The sequence below is a fragment of the Electrophorus electricus genome, chromosome 8, assembly GCF_041902795.1.
Source record: "Electrophorus electricus isolate QZ-2024a chromosome 8, ASM4190279v1, whole genome shotgun sequence".
Lineage (NCBI taxonomy): Eukaryota > Metazoa > Chordata > Actinopteri > Gymnotiformes > Gymnotidae > Electrophorus > Electrophorus electricus.
The window spans coordinates 32339643-32352633 of NC_137504.1; the positions used below are offsets into that span (position 1 = coordinate 32339643).

The 12991-nt window shown below is 39.8% G+C and overlaps 1 pseudogene; it reads right to left on the reverse strand.

Moving 5' to 3' along the window:
- Window positions 1-537: 537 nt before the first annotated feature.
- LOC145659041 (globoside alpha-1,3-N-acetylgalactosaminyltransferase 1-like) lies at window positions 538-8689 on the reverse strand (annotated as a pseudogene).
- Window positions 8690-12991: the final 4302 nt, after the last annotated feature.

Genomic DNA, 12991 nt, shown 5'->3' on the forward strand with positions numbered 1-12991 from the left:
AACTAAAGACCTGCTCTTTCTGATGGTCAGAACACGTCTACCATGCAGAAGACCCAGGCTTGAAGCTGGGGGTGGGAACATGGACATGGTCAAAGAAACCATCCCATAACTTGGGCTCACCCTCAAAAACCATGACCTGAAAGAAACCATAACTTTGAAAAAAAAAAAGTGCATGTTTGTGAGGGAGTGTATACCGGATTGAAAAGTGAAAGTCCACATGAGGTCTGATCAGGGGTTGGGGCACACATCAGGATAGTTCCTGATGATTTGAGAGAACAACTGATTTTTATGTCATCAGATTTATTATTATTTTTTTTTTACTTAAAGTCCTGCCACAGGTAACCAGGTGACAAAACTTTGGCTTGTTGTGCTGGAAGTATGTATATTTACAGCATTTAGCTGATACTTTTATCCCAAAGATGTCTTTTATAAATGAGAACAATTTGAGCAAATGAAGGTTAAGGGCATTGCTCAAGGGCCTAACAGTGGCAACTGTGGGGCTTGAAATAGCTAACTACTGATAACTAGTCAAGTAGCTTAATCACTGAGCCACCTGTACAGGTGGGATGCCTCTTGCCACTGTGCTTTGATAAAAATGTCCTTGTCCATGTCCAGCTGCATGCAGGTTTGTGCACCTCTTCCACTAGGCCACCAATCACCGCACCACCATAGTAATAATCTCCCATCCCTTGAGGAATGTAGGCCTGTGACTCAGGCCATCTCTCATATGGGAACTCATCGCGTGGTGTACTGTAATAACCTGGGTGTATTACGGCAACAATATCACCCAGAGTCTCTGCCCCCCAGTGACCATAGAATTTGGTATCCACATTGAGGCTAAAGATGTAGTCGACCTCATTGGTTAGTTGGGTCTCAATGAGTTTCTCGAGCTTCTCCATCCAGCATAGTTAGATTTTCTGCCAGCAGGGGGAATTTTCCAAACTTGGAATTTGCAGTGTTACCACAAGAACATCCTCTGGCTTGTCTGCAAAGATGTAATAATGCACATAGTAAGCATGCAGGTAGTGTTTCTCTACTGACTCCAGTTCCTTCAGGAACTGCATATATCTGGAGAATTAAGAGAAGGAGATATGATTACTGAAGTTAATAAGTGTTTCAGTCCCCAGACAATTTTTTGCTTTTTTCAGGAGCTGTTTTTAATTGTACCCTAGAATGTACTGACATAATGTTAGATTGCATTTTTTTCAGGTGTGACAATAAGCACTAACATATTTTGTGTTTGAGAAGATGATTTTCTGAAAAATGTAATATTAAAGTTAGCCACACTACTGCCCACAAAAAAGGTTCTTAAACACCATCAGCCTGTGATAGCCACATATGTCCCCAGAACAAAGTGGTTGCCACAGTAATGTTCTGCATTCTGTAGATGGCATCAGTCAGAGTTGTCAAATGCACAACTCTGCACAACACAACACGCATAAATGCACATACATACAAGCAAGCGCAAGCACACACACACACACACACAGAGACACACACACACACACACACACACACACACACACACACACACACCCCACTTCCATATGTACTTAGTATACTGGGTTGCTTGTACAAAAGCCTAATAAAAACATAAAATAAAAGCCAGTGAACTATAGAAAAAGGAAATATACAGAGATAAATAATTCAGTTTACAGGATTGCCAATTATCTACAAATTACCAAATAAAAAAAATATATAAATAGTAGTTAGGAGTGAGCAAGTCCCTGCTTTTGTAGTGTTTTTAAGAACCCATGACAGCTAACAAACCATTTTTAAAAATAACAAAGTTACTATTCCAGCTCTAATAACAATAGTCAATAGCTCTTCTTCACCAGGGCCCACTGGTGTGACACAATTCTCAACCATAACAAGGGACTGTATTTGGTGTTTTAGTGGCCTACGTTACTCCAGGGAGCCACCATTATACCTGGTAAATGTAAACTGCTGTGTGGATGTAATAGTACTCACTTCACATTGAAGTAGCATATGTCTGTCCATTGTAAATACAGTCAACCCGAAGTAAAATTTCATGCTAGGTTAAATGCTTCAGCGACATTTCAACAAACTAGCTAACTAGCAAGGAGGTTAACTAGCTAGGTCATTTGTTTGCTCACATTGAAGAAGTTAACACTAGCAGCTAACCACTTAGCTAGATATCCACCGTAACAAACTGAAAAGATCTTGACCCCAAGCTTTACTTCAAAAATGTTAAATTGAACTGTCAACGTCATTAACACAGTGGAAAGTAAAAAGGATGTCAAGTGAAGCTTAATATAGCTGAGATCGAATCAGATGCCGTTTTACCGTGAGTATTAGTTGTCAATCACCTCATTGCCACACCATTTTTTAAAAATCATATTTTACACATAATCCGTTAATCGTAAATAAAAATGTTGGGAGATATATTAACGTGAGTGAATCTTATAGAACTGACAGAACAGAACTGACAAAAAAATATAATTTGAATTATATATATTATTTGAAATTTGTTTGTTGTCTGGCCCGTTCACATACATGAGAATGGGCGGGATTAAATGTTGTAGCGTTACTACCCTCAGGAACTAGAGGGCATTAGAAACACAGTGGCTTCAATTCCCCCACTGTCGTCCAGTCCACGAGTGTATACAGTCTATGATACAGTATGTTATCAGCACACTGAGCAGCCTCCTCTGTGTCAGGCAGTACGTAACGTATTTGCAGGTACCGTGAACGTTCAGATAGCCCCCTCTCTTTCAGCAAGTCAAATGCTAGCATGTCTAAACCGGTCATCTTTGAGACGCGCAATTACTGGTAGGAACAATTCTGTCCTCCCAAAATATTTGTAGGAACATGTCCATACCATATACAAACCTACGCTCAACTACATGTTTTATTTAAAAAACAATAATTTATTTTTTTTCCTCACGTAAGTGTGTAATGGCCTCTGACTTTTCTGTCGAAGAGCTGGAACCCATTTCAAAACTTAAAAATGCGTTGTAAGTACATAGGTAAATGTGTAAAATAGAATAGAAGAAAAATTAATGGAATAGAATAGAGTCTTCATTGTCATTATACTCAGGTAATAAGAAATCTAGCATGACTAAGTTATATTAAGGTAGGACGCATATGAAGTGATGAGCGACGCTTATTTATGACAAATAAATTTTCATTGAACTTAACGCAGTCCATAGTCAGATAACCATTACACAAAGACACGTAGCCAAAAATCTAGTAAAACAAAAATAAAACAGAGATATAAAGCGAAACACGTAGATAATTACAATGACCAACACGTGTAAGTACACCGATACATTACATTATTTGAGTATGGTTTGAATGGACACTATTGTCCCATAATGCAATGCAAAACGGAAAAAGAGGAGCTACTAGCATGTGGGAAAAAAATGGTAATATATTTAAACAGCTTGGTTTTTCTATATAACGTTTCTCAGAAGTTTATTATAGAGCTTGACTGCCAGCTAAAACAGGAATATTCAGAAAAATGGATAACCATACTTTCTCTGAATTAAATGTATGTACACGTCATTACGAATACAAAGACTTCAATATAGATTTATTAAAAACTGGTGCAGTAGAATCTTTTCAGACTTGATCTGCTGATAGCCAAGGGCCACCAATCAATTGGAAGTGGAATTTTTCAGCCATGTTGTTCCCCCTGCCCTGCACATTTACAACAATTCACAAATGAAAACCCATTTTAGCTGTCTGTCAAGGTCTATAATAAACTTCTGAGAAACATATAAAAAAACATTTTGCACAATGCCCATTAAGCTGTTTTAAATATATAACCAATTGTGTTTAATGTAAACTATAAACTACAAGTAAACTATTTCAATCAAGTAATTTCTATTTTGTACTTTAAAATGCATTAAAAGTGCGTATCCACAACAAAGCTCGTGAAAATCGTAAAATCGCGCATATAGGCGCGTTTGAATTTGAAGCGTGGATGACTTGACCTTCAATCGCTAAAGCACGTTTAGCTTGACCGCGGTGATGCATTTAGAGGAAAATGCAAATGGTGAAAGATGGGGGTAATAAAAATACGATAGAAGGGCGGAGACAGAAACGAAACTAAAATAAAATCAAAACCGCATGGGAACCGCGACTGAACGATATGGAATTTGTCTGGATTTGAAAAGGCAAACGTGGAATAAAATTCATGTAAAGTGTAAGGTATGTCGATAGGCTACAACACAAACAAAAATACAGTCTGCCCTCCAACTCCCAGAACTTCCACTTAAGGCAATATGCTGCTTCATTCTTAGTGCTGTTCTATATGACATGATGTTACGGAAAGATGTTATGGAAAGTGTCATACTCGTGTATGACCTTTTTTCCCCATTTGGACCTTGAATTTTAGCTTCATCCCTCCTGCTTTGACTGCTGTTATATATTATATAGATAGTGTAAATATTGTTTTATATATGATATTTTGGTGTTGGATACTGGTGGTAAGAAGTGGCTGCCATTTTTCTTAGGTGTGGGTTTTTCCTCTAATGAAAACTTTGTTTGAATTTTCCATTATGTAAAAAAAGCCATGAAACTGTTATCGAAAATAGTCCATGATCTTGAAAAAAAAAATCGAGATTAATATTTTTTTTTGCAGTATCACTGTGTTAAGTGGTAGTGCTTCAAACAAGGAGTTACTGAGGTGTGTGTGTGTGTGTGTGTGTGTGTGTGTGTGTGTGTGTGTGTGTGTGTGTGTGCATATACATGTGTGTGCACATGTGTGGGTTGTAGTGTGTGTGTGTGAGCACATGTGTGGGGTGTATGGTGCTGTCTTTGACTCTGCTAACCTTCTTCTTCAGTCTATTATAAACTGTTTAAAAGCTTCACTGTACCGCCTTCACCAGACCATGCAGATCCTCTAGCTCGGTGGCTGTGCAGTGATGTACCACACTGTGGCGCTGTTGGCCAGGATGCTTTCGATGGTGCTCCTAAAGAACTTCACTAGCAGTAAATTAAAACACTATGTACTGATTCCTGTTGTAAATGAGTCACTACCAGTGTGCTGATGTGCTGGTTCACTGTGAGTGGTTTATAAGTAAACCTCATAAAAATGAGAACAGAGATATCAGAAATCACCCATCACTTTCTAAATGAGAATTTTATATGTGGAATTATAAATTGCCTAGCAATATATATATTATATATATTTAAAAGAGGAATTTTTTGTGCATTAGATTTTATTTATTTTAAGAATGTCTTGTAAATACATGTGAAATTCAGTTCTGTAAAACAGCTATCTGAGTGTGAAATAATAAATCCAATACAATCCAAATGTAAATGTCATGATACATATTGTGCATCATGAACATCTTCAAGTATCATGATATTATGTGTTTGCCGTATCACCATTGCCTACCTCTTTCTGCGTTTTTAAGTTAATTAATATTGTACTGGCTTAAAGAAGCCTTATGTTGGGCATACGTCTTGTCACAAAAGCTCCTTTCATGCTATACATTTCCCTCACACTCATTCAGCCTGTCACATTCATTCTCACACACACACACACACACACACACACACACACACACACACACACACACACACACACACACACACACACACACACCCTACAGTTTCACTCTGTTTAAATCCATTAGCAGCTTGTTCTTGGCTGAAGTGTGGATACAGCAGTTCACTGTGCCTGGGGGAGATGTGCTCACTGACACCACTGGCTTGATTCCAAGTTCTTCTACTAAATACAAGGATGTGTGATCATTTCATACAGCAAGTCTGTCTGTCTATCTATCTAATTTGCAGAGGGATAATATTTATGAGTAGAAAAAAATGGTTAAACTAAAAAGTGTGTACATTCCCATGTGAACACATCTTCCATTACTGTATTGAAGTGATTAGGAAGGATGCCTACAGCAGTGTCATGACTGACAATATCATTCTCATCAACAGGATTAGTACCACATATGTTTAACTTCACTCAAAAATTAGTACTGATGATCACTGGCTGTGTTAGCCAACCAAAGGCAGTTTGTTCATTCAGTAGTTTTGTAACGTGAGCGTTCTTAGCACACATGGCTGGATGGGAACTAAAAGCTGCTTCTAAGCAGAAGAGCTTGGGATGTAGGAACCTGCAGTTGGTGTCTCCACTACAGACCTCTATCTCTCTATCTCTCACTCTCTCTCTCGCTGTGTATCATATCAGCTGTTGTTCTCTCACAGCCCATAGAAATAGACCAAAAAGCATTGAATCTGGGGCATAACACTGCTACAGTCTAAAGCACATGACAAAAATGAGATAATGGAGAGTTATTGTACTGAAAGGGTGAATATGTACAAGGTGATATATACCATATATGACAAGACAAAATGACAAGATGAACAAATACCACACACCAGCCAAACTTCAGGTGGGTTAACACTGTCAAGAGAAAACAACAAACAAAAAGAGCAAACCAATTATCTCCCCATGGAAAGACTAACTTACCTGCAACAGAATGAAACAAAAAACATACAGTTCCCTAACTCCCTGGCCTAAAATGGAAAAACAAACAGCACCCCACCCTATACCTGGTGCGAAGTATAAATGAGCTGACAAGGATGTACACGGCTAAAGTACAAAGAAAGGCTATCCAAAATACCTGATGGTTACACGCTAACAAAGGTCAAAAGCATGCGGATCAGAGAACAAATGCAACAATAGCAACTAGCACAAACAGAAGTTCAAGCGAGCTCTAGACTGGGCCAGCAACGTCTGTTTCCAGGATCGACTACATAGGATGAGCCATGTCAACATTGGGAGACCCAGGGCAGGCGGAGCCCTGGAAGAGGAGCCATGATGAAACAAAAATAGAAAGGAACCAATTGAAAACAAAGCACCTACCAGAACACACACACACAAATATAGTGGAGCGTAACAGTGTAGAGAAGGTTATGAGAAGGTAATGGGATATAACATGGGAGCCACAGAGGTCTTGTGGGACAGTGCTTGAAGTGGGCCAGTACTCAGCGGTGAACACTCCTTACATTGCACTCCGTTGCATACCATGACTTTTTCATGCTTTCCATATCACCATATATCCATATCTCTCCTGGTATCGTTTATTCACTATAGATATTCAGAATACATTACTCAAGCATTTGCTGAAACCAGTTTATACACACATTAACATTAACACAATAACACACAGCATTACTTTGTTTGCCAAGCAGTGTTTTGGGGTAAAGAGAACAGCATCTACACAAAGGCACACAGACAGTTTGTGGAGTAAATACACATAGACAAGGAGTCTCCAGGGTGCCATACAAGATGAATAGAATTAGCACTCTGAATAGAATGTGATTGGTAACTCTATCCCCACAGGCAATGGGAGAAGCTCAGTTTTAATTTACATGTTCAGCATATAAATCATTTTTATTTAAAAAAAAAAAAAAGGATACTCTCCTAAAATAGCACTTGAAGCGGAGCATTAAGAAACAGGTCTAAAAACATGAAATGTAAGACCTCTGTGGTCATTAGTGGTAGAACTTCATGGTTTCTTGATAAACTCTGTAAATGACAAACTGTTAACATGAGAATGGGTGGGATATTTAAAACTGAAGAACATAAACAATAAATGAATGAATGAGAGGAAGAAATGAGGGTGGAAAAGAGGAAGAGAAATTATCAGCAACACTGTGCACATAACATACCTAATGCACAGCAGACAGACAGCAATAAGGTCTTCTTGCACTTACATTCAATGTTTCATCAGCTATAACTGCATCCTCCAAACCCCCAAAACCTGTGAGGCCTTTAATTAAACTGCTCTGTGTCAACTGTAATTTTACTTAGCTATTTTTTAAATATATTGTTTTCACTTTCTATTAGGTCTTCTTGCACTTACATTCAACACTTCATCAGCTATAACTTCATCTTCCACACCCCAAAACACCAAGAAAGAAACCCAGACCCATTTTAAACAGAGCTTCATATATCGTTATACGAAAATAACATCAAATCCCAGTAAACATTCTGCCTAGTGTCAAGGTTGGCCGGTCTCCCAGCAGGAGGGACAAGCCCACTCTGGTTCTGAATCATAACAAACACCTGCCTCTCTCCAAATCACCCACATACTGATTATACTCACCTGTTTGTTCACCTGATTATACTCACCTTGTATGTTTCCCACTATTTCAATCCACAGTTATGGCCAGTAGCCTACATCTTGCGGAAACTGAGTTAATCCTTGTAGAACTACAGCGTTGGAGATAGAGAACTCCTAGCAATGAAACTCACCTTGGAATAATGGAGACATAGGCTAGAGAGAGCAAGACACCCCTTCACGGTCATCACCGACCATAAAAACCTGAAGTACCTCCCGACCACTGAGAGGCTACATGTCAGGCAGGCTCGGTGGTCCCTTTTCTTCTCCCGGTCACCTACAGTCCGGGAGAGAAAAACATAAGGGTGCTTTCACGGCAACATCAGGCTGGAGCCCAATCAACCAGCCAGGAGCCAGTCCTCTCTCCTTCATGCCACGCTCGCTTGGGACTTAGACTGCAGCACTGAAGATGCTAACCCTCACCCCCACTGTCCACTGAACCGGTTGTATATTCCGCGAAGACATTGCAGGGATCTTAACACCTGGGCGAACACATCATTAGGAATGGGACATTCGGGGTCGACACACATAGCACAATTGCTGAGCGCAAGGTACTGGTGGCTGGCTATGCAGAAGGACATATTTCATTACATCATGTCATGTTCAGACTGCGCTCGCAGCAAAACTCCACGCACCCCTCCTGAAGGTAAGTTACTTCCTCTGCATACTCCCCAAAGACCATGGTCTCATATTTCTATAGATTTTATTACAGACATACCAGTGTCTGAGGGGAACACTATTATTATGGTGATAATAGACTGCTTTTCCAAGATGGTTAGGTTTATCCCATTGAAAGGATTATCTACAGCCAGGGAGATGGCAGACCTACTATTCCGCCATGTATTTCGGCAGTTTGAGTTATCTGAGGATGCCGTTTCGAACAGGGGGACCCAAGTCAAATTGTGAGTATGGAGGGAGTTGCTCGGGAAATTGAACATCACTGTTAGCATGACATCAGGCTACCACCCCCGGGCAAATGGCCAAGTCAACCGGGTAAATCAGGAGCTGGGCAAATTTCTATGCCTTTATTGTCAACAGCATCCTGAAATGTGGAGTGCCTACCTCACATAGGCAGAGTATGCATAGAATTCCCTGTGTCATGCTGGGACGAAACTAACCCCCTTCCAATGTGTGCTAGGTTACCAACCTCCGCTCTATCCCTGGAACTCCCTCACATCGGACCAACCGGCAGTTGAGGAATGGTGTTGGTGCAGCGAGCGAGTCTGGGAAGAGACTCACAGGTGGCTGTATTCGGCCATAGCAGCTTACAAGAGGAAGGCGGACAGGAGACATGGGGCGACTCCACAGTTTGACACTGGACAGAAGGTTTGGGTGGCTACTAATAATGGCCGGTCGGGCCCTCCCAGTAAGCTGAAAGCCAGATATGAGGGTCCGTACACCCTAACCAGTCGTGTGAATTAGGTGTCATACCGGATAGGTTTACCGGGGTCGAGCTGTGCATCAAGGGTCTTCCTCGTCACTGCCCTGAAGCCAGTGGTGGAGGGTCCCCTGTCAGGGGAGGACAACACTTCAGGAGTCCCGCCACCACCGCTGGAGGTTGAGGGTGGCTCTGTTTATATGGTTCGTGCGATATTTGATTCCTGGAGGAGGGGCTCGGGGTTGCAATACCTTTTGGACTGAGAGGGGTACGGCCCTGAGGAGGGTTCTGTCACGGTTGGTCGGTCTCCCAGCAGGAGGGTGTGAGGGAAAATGCTTAATGCTTGCTTAAAAGAGGAAGTAAGAAATATGTGACCTTCGCCCTTGTCTTGACCAGTCTGCAAGAAAGTTGAATAGAGAAGTGATGGAGTATGACAGTTATCGCTTAGCTGTTGCTGGGCAGGGGTGCAGCAGCAGGGGGTAACAACTTGTTTTTTATCAGGCAAGAATGTTCAAGGACAGTTGGGATGCCTGGTACATGGAGTCACGGGATTAGCACATGAGAGAACAACAAGGAATGGTGGGGGTATATGAACTCATGTGAGAGAGAAGTTTGAGACTTCTCTCCCTTGGTGCATAAGGGAGAGAACCAATAAAGCTTTTCCTCCACAGAGGGACAAGCCCACTCTGGTTCAGAATCATAACAAACACATGCCTCGCTCCAAATCACCCATGTACTGATTATACTCACCTGTTCCTTGTGTGTTTCCCACTATTTCAACCCACAGATCCCTGCGGACAGTACTGCACATTAGCGGACTAAACCCGGATGTATCAATACAGAATACCACGCTATGTCCTACTATCACTGTGTTGTCATTTTGTTGTTGTACTGCTTCTGTTTACTATGGAGAGTAAATAGCTCTATTCTTCAGCCATGCCTCTTGCTCTTTGTCTTTGTAGGCAGCGTCACACCTAGTCTACCATACGGGGGAATCAGACCAGTCGGTGAGGATTAAGCAAAACAAGAAATGTAGAGTTAAATAAATAAAAACTGACTTGTAAATACTTGAAAAGGCACATCTATTCAATTTTTAGTTTTATGAAGCATACATAGTGGTTTGTATAAACAGTTTTTATATTATACTGGTTTTGTTGAACGACAGTTGATTTATTCCAGAATTTTCTCCCAGATGAATTGAGGGCCCTGGAAGACAAACACTTTCAAGAGGAAAGTTAAGACCTTCTTATTTTCTAATGCTTTTAATTGAAATGCTTTGCCTTGGCTGTACTTTTACTTTACCCATTTTTTTAATATACTGTGTTCATTTTCAAATATGCACATTGATTTCCTTGATGGGCAAAAATGGGGATTTGAATTGTTTTTTACTTGAAATTACTCACTTTCTTAAAGTGTCTTTTATTTTTTCATTATTTCATTATTTATATTCACTATATTCATAAATGTATTGTATTTTTATTACAATAAAATTTTTATTTATTTTCTTTCTTTTCAAAATTTTTGGCAAATACTGTCCCACTCCCGTCCTCAGCTCAGTCGCATCCTCTTCATGTCATCACAAATACCTTCCTGAGTTGACAGATCTCAGGATGTAATAAGCTGTATTACCTCTCTGTGTGTTCCCTATTTTCTGTAAAGCACTTTTGTATTACTATGATTATTATTATTACAGTCGTAATTTGCCAGGTTAAACAGACCCCAGATTATTTGCAGGTGTTTTAGGAAGTGTGCTGAGACTACATTCTACTGGTCTTTTATGACCCCAGCTGGGTGGTTTTCTGTTGATATGTCCTCTGTGTTTCAGGTTAAGTGTCTCCTCATTCCCAGATCAACTGTCCCCATCGGTGCACCGCACCAGGTGCTGACGGTCCTCCCTGATTCCAGTGCCCTTTGCTCCACCCTTTGGTTGTCCAACCTCACATCCCTATATCCCACATCCCTATATCCCACCCGAATGTGAAGACGAGAGAATGGAATTTCCTCTTACTTTCTATTACTTCGCTGATTGTGACTGATATGTGTAAATTGTTTGGACTAGACTGCTGGTATTCTGATCCTAGCTTTGTCGCAGTTTGGGAAGTAGGGCGGTGACACCATTTATTTTTGAGCTTTCTTTTTGTCTTGGTTCAGGAAGTTAGGGCAGATTATGGTTATTTATTTATATATGTTATTTCTCTGTTAGGTAAATGATCTGCTCTGCTTTAATTCTAGGACTTGTCTCCTTTCAGTTATGGTCCAGAGCCTAGATGGGGTTGTAACATGGTCATTGGTGGTACAGATCTTCAGACTTTTCAAGAGCATTATATCAAGTTATATAGTCTTAAACTGTTATGTGACATTATATAAGAAGCCTTCATTTACTATCAGGAAGAGATACGCATGAAAAATATGTGTGGTACAGGTTTTTATATTAGTTAGGCCGTAAAACAGGTTATGTCAACTGTTTGTGTACAATGAGGTAAATATACAATGAAGAAAATCCCGGTAAACCATCTTTTATGAGACAAAGTCATGTGACATACAGACAAACCATGTTTTTGACAAGCCTTAAAAGAAAACAGCAGGTGAAATGGTCTGATGTCCCTTAAGGGTGCACCCATATCTATATACCAAAAAAAGCCATGAAAGTGGTCCTTCCATCTTAAGACAACTATATACTGTATATAGACTTCACACAAACAACACGACTCCTTGTGTTATTCACATATGTATATACCAAAAAGCTAACAGACCACAGAGTGCTGGTGAAAATATAACATCTGAGACACAAAGATAGAATCACTATCCATACTGATCATGTTGTCAAATGAGTTCTCCAGAGTCCACATTAATATTTCTGCTGCTCACAACTCCAAAGGAGGTTAACAACTGAACAGTAAGATCCAGCAGTCTGTTCGTGGTAAGTTTGGTTTCATTTGTCTATTCAGATTTCAATTTAATGGTTTGAGTTCAGTATGTACATGTACTTTTGAAAAAAAAAATAAACACGTAACAATATCTACTGGAGTAAAAACTACTGCAAAAAAAGCATACATAAACTGAAATTTTAAATATACAGTCATTATATATTGAAACACTACAAGACTCAATTGACTTCACTATTATGACACTGAAAACCCCACACAATGTTTAAATAAAAATAAAAAATAAAACAAAAGCACTCATGCTCAACAAATACAAGAATAAATATCTGCAATCATTTGTTGGTGTCTGTTCTTTTTAACCTCCTTAATTCAACTAGACCACTACAAAATCCCAGATTTCTTAGTGGCCCACTGTAACAGAGTGAATATTTACTGCTATGATCTTGTCTAGGCAATTAGGCTGTAACAAGAGTAGTGAGGTAACATGGCTAACAAATGTATATGCAGCAGAATGAAAAACCCAGAGAGAGATCATGGTGGTTCAAATATTGCTGGTGTATTATACACAAAATATACAAATATATACACAACTTGTGTAGTTGTGTTCAGCTATGACCCAG